A 9,043-nucleotide genomic window follows, 5' to 3' on the forward strand; every position below is an offset into this window, starting at 1 on the left:
CAGTTCTCTCTCTGTCTAAAGCTCTCCAAAATTTCCAAATCTAGAGCTTCTCTCTCTAGAAGTCATCTTCTCTCTTTGATTTCTCCACATCCATTGGGAGTTAGACCGTAATTCTTCATCAAAGTTGTGTAACTTCTCGAGGGCATCGTTATGTGCGGTAGAGATCGAGTTTCGACACCGTAAATTTTGGGATTTCAGCTCATTTCTTCTTCAAAATTTGAGGGAGGGATTTTCTTAGAGTTATATATATATTTGCAAGATCTATATGATTTTCGAAACCATCTTTCGATAGCTTTGAAAATTGATTGTTGATTCAAGAAGTTGAGCGATTTTGAAAGTAGGTTTGTCTTTTATTCTTTTAAAATAATCTTATGTGTTTTAATCTTCGTTGATTGAAGAAAAGATGATTTTGGAAAGCTTTCTTTCAAAAGATTTGAGTTGTATAGTTTTGGTGAGAAAACCTAGAATTTGGGAATTTTTTTTTTTGAGACTGAAAATCCATGAATGATATTGTTATACTTATTTTGTGTGTCAAAATAAATGGATGTTTAGAAAATTTCTTATTTATATTTACATAAATGATGAATTTTAGGGAATATGAGAATTATTGTTCAGTTTGAAAATTATTATTCAAAGCATTGAAATAGTCTTGAAATGACTAATTGTTGAGGATATTTGAGAAGAGGGAATTGTGTTATTCCTTAGATGATGAATTGAAATAACAATATTTATATTCATCTTGTGTTATTGGCATATCAATTCATTTGATTTCATTAAACTTTGAAAGTTGATTTGAAAACTTGCATTGAGAAAAGAATGTTGAGAAACAAGTTTTCATGGAATGGTTTTGGAGTAAATACGTTGGTAAGTCTTAATAGGTGGTATAGATGATATTGAATAAGTTGGCCTGAGAGTCCGGGGTGAAAGCCCGAAAACCCGCGCGGATAGGTGTCGAGCCTTCTGGTTAATACCGGTAAAAATGACAAATTGGTAGTACTTGTATAGTCTACTTGTAGACACCGACCTAGGGATTACCAGAGTCATATCTACCGCTCTTGAAATGAATTGTTTAGTTTTAAAGAATTGAAATTACATGACATCATTGAGCATGATGGTTTTCAAAGATGAAGATGTGATTTTCTTTCAAAATGGCATAACATGTCATGTGCATTTCATCTCTTGAGGCTTGTATAAAATGTATATACTTTGTTAAGGATTTCCTACTGGGCTTTATGCTCACCCTACGTGATTTTTGTGCAGGAAAAGATGTGGTGATGCTGCCTAACTACAGGCGAGGAAATGTGTGTTGAGAGTACGAGACTCTCATTTTGCTGTGACTCTGTGTGTAAGCCAAGGGCTGTATGTGTGCGGGTTTGAATAACCATTTTATGTAATCAGGCTCAAGCATTAGAAACTTGTAAACCCTTAGGGTATTTATTTGTTTATTTACTTGTTGTTAGATTAATGTATTGTTGCATGAAGAACTATTGTATCATGTAATGTAAGTTTGGAAATTTATATTCGATTTTCCTTGAAAGAGCCATGATTGTTGCATTATCATTTGGGTTAGAAATTTGGGGTGTTACACCTTTTATTTAGTAATTATATTTGCTATTTGTAAAATATGAAAGTTCAATTTTTTTAAAAAAAAAATATAGAAAATGAAGAATTAAAAATTTTGGGGTCAAAATAGTAAAAAATTATTGAAATTCGAAAAAGATCCAAAATAATAAAATACAAATAATGGATGACAGACACTAGACTCGACCTGATGTGCGAGTAACCTTAGCCTAATATAAAAATAGATAAATTACAAATGCATCTTCTGAGGTATACTTAAAATACAAATTGTCTCTTACGATTTGGAAAATTACAAATACACCTTTGTAAGAATTTTTTATTTAACAGAATTAATTAAAAAAATAAAATTTCTAATAGCTCTCCTATATAATAACAAAACAACCTAGATTATTAATTGAAATATATTTATGATATCATTAAAAACTGTTAATTGACTTAATGATTTATTGATAAAAGAGGTCATTTGTTATGAAATTAGAAATTTTAGGAGGCTGAATGTAATTTCTAAAACCCCAAAAGGTAATTCATATTTTACCCTACAAAAATTTACAAAATAGAGAGGATAATCATGTACATTTTAACCGAATCCCATCTGCCTATTCATTTTCGAGAAATTCTATTTATACACACTCTTTTTGGGTGTTTGGGAAGTTAGCTATTTTAGTAGGCTAAAATCAGTATGTTTGGGAACAGAGTTAGATTTTTTTGTAATTGGATGTGATGTTTTATGAAAGAAAAAGTAAAATAATTATGGATTTGATGTGATATTTTATCTTATTGTTATCTTTTAGTGCTATTTTAGCCAAAAAAAGCCAAAATTTTTTCTTCCCAAACACTCTCTTGCATGTCATATGTGAATTCACACACTTAATGAATTTGAAAAAAAAAAAACCATTATACCAGAAATACCTTCTCCTTCATCCTTCCAACACTAACCCTAATCTCTAAACCTAACTAGCCACTGTCGCCACCTCCACCCTAGCCGCTGCTGCTCATCATCGTAGCCTATCGCCATTACCTCCTCCTTCTTCTTCTCCGACAAATCTCCTCCTCACTCCACCTACTTCACCACTGCCAGCCTTACTTCCAAACCCTTTCCTACCCCCTTCTTCCCTCCACTACTGACGTCACCACCTCCCTACTATCACCGCCGTAACCTTCCATCTCATCTCTTTCTTTTTCTTCTTATTTCATTTTCTGAAAATCCTAGATCTGGGGTTTGCGTCATTCTTCCTCCCTAGCCGATGTTGTTTTTTCTTGAGTTGCAGAAGAAGAGAAAGAGAAAGAGAGGGAGAGAAATGCTTGTGAAAAAGAAAAGAGTGAGATAGACACGATGATGATAATGAAGAAGAATAAAAAAGAGTGTATCGAGGTGAGGGTAATGATGGTGTTGGTGATGGAAGGCGCGATTGTGATGGCAAAGATCGCAATGATAGAGGCTGTAGGAATGGACTATCTGGGGATGACGGAGAATGGTTGAGGTGGTCAAAAGAGGAAGCCGACAATGGCGTGCTGATTGGTTAGAGTTAATTTTTTTTGGATGGTTTGGAAATTAAGCTCTTAGATGTGAAAGATAAATGATATTTTAGTATTTTTATTTTCAGATAAAATGTAATTTAAAAAAGGGTACTTCGTCCATAAATCCAAATCTTAATTTTCTTTGGCCAAAGATCTAGGCGGGGTAATTTTATTTCCACACACTACTTTTTCTCTTTCCACACACTTAATGATTTTTTTTATTACATTTTTGTCTTAAAATTAAATTACCAAAATATCCCTTTCCCAAAACCCTAACTCTAACTCTTTACATCAAAAACAGAGAACAAGTTTGGGGATGAATTCTTAATTAATATAAAGAACATCGGTAATTTTTTATGCATCATAACTAATTTTTTGATGATTTTTTTCTTCTTCTCTATTTTGTTGTTTGATTAGAACGGCCTATGTATGTTTTTGTTTATTAATATAATTGTTTCCCATGTTTAAAAAAAAAAAAAAAAACAACAACAACAACAACAAAGAAGCACAAGAACAAAAAATATTTTCCTTAAACAAAAAAAAAAATATATATATATATATATAATCATCATCTTGCAATATAATTGGCCAAACAATGGTTATCTGTAACTTCCACTTAGCAATTTGGATCACTACAAATACAAACTCTAAATAAAACTTTATAACGGAGAAAAATATATCATCGACGGCCATATGTAATTACATTGCTGAAATTACAAACATGTAAACCTACCATGTTCCCTCTAGCAAAGAGAAACTGAACATCTTATTTCAGAGATCGATTTTGGCAATGGAGGTTGTGGAAGTGGCGTCGACGAGTGGAGGGAGAGGTGAGGGTAACGATTGGAAGTGAAAGGGAGGGAAAGAGGTGCCGGCGGCGGTGGCAACAACAGTGGTGGCTTGTTAGGGTTAGGGTTTGGAGGATGGTAAGGGTATTTTTGGTATGGTAGGATGTGTATTGCGTGAAAGTTGATAATTTAAACTTATTTATTGTATGTATTGAGAAAAGATTTGAAAAGAGAGGAAGTAGTGTGTGGAAACAGAATTTCCCATTTAGGCGCTGAAACAATTTATCCAAAAGGACAAATTTAGACAAAATGACCAAAATACACCTTTATATATATATATATATATATATCATATACATGGTATTCAGATATTCAACATCATAGATTTATAGTTACACTATCTCTCTTCTATTATCTCCCCATCTCTCTTCATCTCCAAACCCTAACCATCTCTCTCTCCCCATCCCCTCTCTCTGGAGTTCCATCCTTCCTCCGGCATTCTCTCCAGCCTTTGCTCCAATGGCTCTGTCGTCAACATCACCACTTCTGACTCCTTTCTCGTTTGCTCTTTCTCTCTCATTGTTCCCTTTCTTTTCTTCCTTTGGTGGTGAGTCCAACGATATCTCAGCCTTATCTCTCTCAATTGTGTCCATTGTCGTCAAAACCTCTCTCTCTGTCTCTCTGTCTCTTTCATATTTGATACTACCACCACCACCGTCCTTCTCCACACCATCACTGTCCTTCCAAATTTGGCCAAATTGAGTTTGTCTTGGCTTGGATCTACGCAGTCGGCTATCGAGATTTATGCTACCTTCATTGAGATCTACTCTCGTCTCAGTTTCACAAATCTATTGTTGGTAAGGATTAACGACATGGCTATAACCAATGTCGATGGCGGAGCTTGAAACTTTCCGTTTGACAAACATGACGGGAACGCTTTATTATCTATATCTTCTCGCGTGAGGATCTTTATATCGACTGGGATTGGGACTAAAACAACATCATCATCATGATGGTCATCAACGTTTACTAGATCAAATGAGATTCTGTTGGCTATATATTTTGTATAAGCCAATTACAGTTTGACACGTGGCAGGATGAGGGCAATACGAGAAGACAATTCAAATCTTCAATCATTATCACACACGTGGCAGTTAGTATTGGTTTTTTGTAGATCTGCAGAGCACTAGATCAACAAAGAGATGCAAGATGATGTGGCTTCAATGGTTACTCATATTTAAATTTAAAATCAAAAGGGAAGCTAACTGCAGATATGGCATAGTGGAGCTAACTATAAGGCAACATGATCAGCGGCCATGGAGGGGTGGTTCAACGGTTAGAAATGCGGTTCGACGGTTGTCATTGAGAAGTATAAATAGCAGAGAAGACCCCAGAAAGAGCCCCTAGACTCAGATCCAAAAAACTCAGTTTTATCTACTTTATTTTCTTTCCAGTTTTTGCATTTCTTGTTCTTTACATTTCTGTAATTCAAATTCTTTCACTACACTTCGTTCATAGGAGTAGTTTTAAGTAGTTTGTTGTTGTAAACCACTACGAGGCTAATTTGGATCTTTGTAAGTCTTCCATTTTACTTAATGAAATGCTACAATTGTTCTTCATTTAATCATTGTTTACTTAATTCTCCTAAACAAAGCTACTAGTAAAAGTCCTCTTCATTAAGGCTGAAAGAACTAAAACACAATCATCTGATAATTGGTTGGCAATTGATATTTTATAACGACTGATTGATCCTTGCTAGCACGCTCAAAATTCCAATAATAACCTTCGAAAGCCAAAAAACCAATATATATTTTTGGCACGCCCAATGGGACTAATTAAAATGGCTAGACGTAGGAGACAAAGAGAAAATGAACTCTTGGAAGAAGGCGTGGAAGGAGAGGTAGAAATACCTAATTCAGAGGATAATGTAAAAACACATCCTGTGGAAGTACCTGTTTTATCAGAACCTATGATCAAATAGACCAGCACTTCGGAGTAAGTACCACATGTTCAAAGTATTGGATGAGGCCAAGGAATTGGACCATCCACTGTTCCATCTACTCAGCCAATGAATCCAAGGAAAGGCCTAGTAGATGTTATGGAACAGTAGTTAATGAACACAATGGAAAGATGGGCAACATCCTTTTTGGATCGAATGAATGCTTATCAACCAACTAACGTAAGGCACATATAAGAAGTTTCAAATGTCCCTCAACAAAGATTGACTAGAGATAAATAGCCTATGCAGAGTAATGGACATACTAATGGTCAAACTAGTAACCAAAACAATGAAAGACCATCACCTCAGTCTTGGTATGAGCCTCTTTCGAAGCCTGTGACAAATCAAAATGCCTCATTACTTAACAGTGAAGCCATGCAAATTGGTGGATCTGGCCCAACACAAGAAAATGGCATAAGGATGTTTCCAAATCCCATGTTCGAAGCCATACCTGGCATGAAAGGGTTCACTAAGCCTTTGTTCGAATTTGTGCCCGGGGGGTTGGAAGGGTTTCTTGCAACTGGAAGAGACACAACACCTGTTTCAACACCTTTTGTAGGTCCTTTCGTAAGAAAGGCTCAGAGGGATCACCCATACACTCAACAACAACCTACACCACAGGGACAACCAGTCCCAAATATACCGCCCTATAGACCAAGAGGACCTCAGGCACAAGGTTATCCACCAAATCCTGTGTAGGTCCTTTCGTAAGAAATGCTCAAAGGGGTCACCTATACACTCAACAACAACCTACACCACAGGGACAACCAGTCCCAAATATACTGCCCTATAGACCAAGAGGACCTCAGGCACAAGGTTGTCCACCAAATCCTGTGTTTGTTCCTCTAGTAGTGGTTCAACAAGCACAAAATATGGTTCCTAGAGACCAAATTGTTGATATTGTTAGAGAGATGTGTGGACCAATGGCTCGGGGTGTTCAAACTCCTGTATACAGGAAGCCATATCTAGAATGGGTATATAGGTACATGAATACCCAAGAGGATTTAAGATACTAGACTTTGCTCTTTTTTATGGGAATGGAAACCAGCAACGGTTGAACATATTGTTAGGTTCGCTGCTCAGTATGGTAAATTTACCAATAATGATTACATGAAGTTAAAATTGTTCCCAAATTCTCTAACTGGGGCAGCCTTTGTATGGTATATTAACCTTACACCTGGCTCTATCCAAACTTGGCAACAAATGGAGGAGGCATTTCATGCCCAGTTTTTCCAAACAGAGCTAGAAGTTTCCATGGCAGACTTGGCAAGGTTGAGTCAAAGGCCTTATGAGAAGGCTACTCAGTTTATTGTTAGATTCAAAAAAGCACGAAACAAATGTAGGATCATCTTACCAGAGCCTGAATTTGTGAGATTGGCTCAAAATGGTCTAGAGTTTAGGCTTCGAAAGAAGTTTGACTCAACTGAGTTTAGAGACTTAGTGGAACTAACCTATAAGGTGTCTAGGTATTATAGAGATCCTAATTATGAGATTGATGCAGCAGAGATTGTAGAAAAAGAACCTGTGATCTGTGAGACATTAATTCATAAAGACACAACAATAGACCAACAGTTTAAAAAGAAAGACCTTCATAGGAAATACTCTTTCGATTTAACGATGGCAGATGACATTTTTGATCATTTTCTTGTGGCAAACTTCCTGAAGTTACCAAAGGGAGTCAAAATTCCGTCTTCAGAGGAACTTAAAGGAAAAGTGTATTGTAAATGGCATAATTCTTGGTCTCACTTAACTAAAAACTGCATTGTTTTTCGAGACAGGATCCAAGAGTAGATTCAAAAGGGGAGTTTAAAATTCCTAGCTAAAACAGAAAAGGCCATGGGGCTTGACACTAATCCATTCCCAAAAATTGGAGAAGTTGCAGTCAATGTTATTGTGCCAGACTTCCAGAATTTATCCTTGAAAGAATTGGAAAAGGTCAATGTGCAAATGCATATTGCCAGCCAGACTATTGTCAAGAAAGATGCTAGAAGTTTACCAGCTGTTGGACAAGGTGTTGCAGGCCAAAGGGGAAGACTCTGATGAAGAGGTACTGGATGATGATTCTTTAGAGGCAGCTGTCATGCAAAGAATGTGTCCTAGATGCAGGTTGAGCTACAAGTGGTTGAAAGGGCTTCCAATTGATGGGAAACAATATTATAAGGATGTGCAAAGGCGTCCTAAACCAACCAGTGCTTATAACAAAAGGCCATAACTAGCTGGTCCTAGGTAGCAGCCATTCATGGCTGGGTCAGCAGCCACTAAAGTGCATTCCAAGGGCAAGAGACCTTTACAGGAATTCAGACCACCCAACTATTACAGAATTGATGGCAATCATCTTGAGAGGAGACTAGAAGTGGGCTCAAGTCATGGGGTTAAAGCCAGAGATTGGCCCCATAGACTAGCCTCACACAAAAGGGAAAGTGGCCACCTTCATGGAAGGCCTGAATTAGGCACAAAACAGGGGGTCAGGGCAAAACAGTGGTCTTCACAGCCAGCTTCGTAATTGGCTTCGAAGGAAGAAAGAGACAGTTCAATAACTGGGCTAGTGGGTTCATGGGTACCTAGAGTTCCAGATTGGTTTGTCATGCAGAACAAACCTAGGGAAATGTCTACCCAAAGAATTGTTGTTGGAGACCAGGGTAAGATGGTTAAACCTCCTTTGGTAGCTCCAAATAATTGGGTGTTATTAAAGCATCCAAAAACAAAGGAACCAAATATGGTCCCAGTGATTTCTAGATCCCAAAAGAGGAAGATCTAGCGAAGGTATATTCAGTTCCAGAAGGATCTGAAAGAAAGTGAAGGAAGCTCTTCATTGGTCCAGTCAAAGGGCCAGACAGAGGGAAAGAAAAGTCCAAAGATAGATCATAGTCCCAACTCGACTCCTCAAGACAAAATGAGTTGCAATAGAGAGCAATTGGCCAAAGTTCATTCTGAACTGAAAGCCAAAGAAAGATCCAGTTTGTCAGGATTAGAAAAGGCTTTGATAGAAAGTGATAGTGAGACAGAGAGAAAAGTTGGCCTAGACCAAAGGAAGGAGATGGTTGAAGAAGAAATATTTGAAGCCTTCATGGCTGAACAAACATTTTTGGTCGAAAAGCTAGCAAGAACAGACCATTCGAAGGAGGTTGTTAGTAATGAAGTGCCAGAATGCAGTATG

The sequence above is a fragment of the Camellia sinensis genome, chromosome 10, assembly GCF_055761805.1.
Source record: "Camellia sinensis isolate YWXY chromosome 10, ASM5576180v1, whole genome shotgun sequence".
NCBI lineage: Eukaryota > Viridiplantae > Streptophyta > Magnoliopsida > Ericales > Theaceae > Camellia > Camellia sinensis.